This window comes from Tupaia chinensis, unplaced genomic scaffold (assembly GCF_000334495.1).
Source record: "Tupaia chinensis unplaced genomic scaffold, TupChi_1.0 Scaffold136767_1, whole genome shotgun sequence".
Lineage (NCBI taxonomy): Eukaryota > Metazoa > Chordata > Mammalia > Scandentia > Tupaiidae > Tupaia > Tupaia belangeri.
In genome coordinates this window covers 1-617 of record NW_006196890.1, presented here as the reverse complement: position 1 = coordinate 617, position 617 = coordinate 1, and the positions used below count along the sequence as shown (strand labels likewise).

At 35.8% G+C, this 617-nt stretch overlaps 1 non-coding gene across 1 annotated transcript; it reads right to left on the bottom strand.

The window, feature by feature from the left end:
• Positions 1-52: 52 nt before the first annotated feature.
• LOC114010135 (U6 spliceosomal RNA) lies at positions 53-158 on the bottom strand. Its single transcript, XR_003551506.1, has one exon. It is a non-coding gene; the product is annotated as a U6 spliceosomal RNA (small nuclear RNA).
• Between the last annotated feature and the right edge of the window lie 459 nt (positions 159-617).

The window sequence follows — 617 nt, the reverse complement described above, 5'->3', positions numbered from 1 at the left end:
TCTCCTACAATTATTGGTTACAGTCTCTCTCTCCTTTTATAGCTAGCAGTCTAAAAATATAGAACACTTCATGAACTTGCATGTCATCTTCATGCAGGGCCAGGCCTATCTTCTCTTTATTGTTCCAATTTTAGTATATGTGCTGCTGAAGTGGGCACAAAGACTCTCTATAAATGGTCTTCACATAACAATTACAGGAGAAAATATTTTCAAAGAAATTATTAAACTCTAACTCAGAATACCTGAAACGGAATCTTCTATGATGTGCTAAAACTGAGGGTGCTATAAAATATGTGTTGGTCAGGCAATGACACATTCATGATGCTGTTAGACCCACATAATAAAGGTCTGGGGTGACCATTCCAGATCCTTTCTGAGCACACCAGCTGCATGTGTGTGCCCTTATTCCAGGCTGGCTGAGATTGGAGATAAATCATGGCATGAGGATCCTGTTAGAATCTCTCTCTCTCTTTCTCACAATAAATAAGTAAATAAAACTTTAAAAATGTATGTGTGAAGCATAATGTGAATAATATGACTTAGTTGACAAATTTACAAAGGTTGTGAAACTGTAACATCACTTATTATATTCAGTATTCTTCAGTAGTTATTTTGTT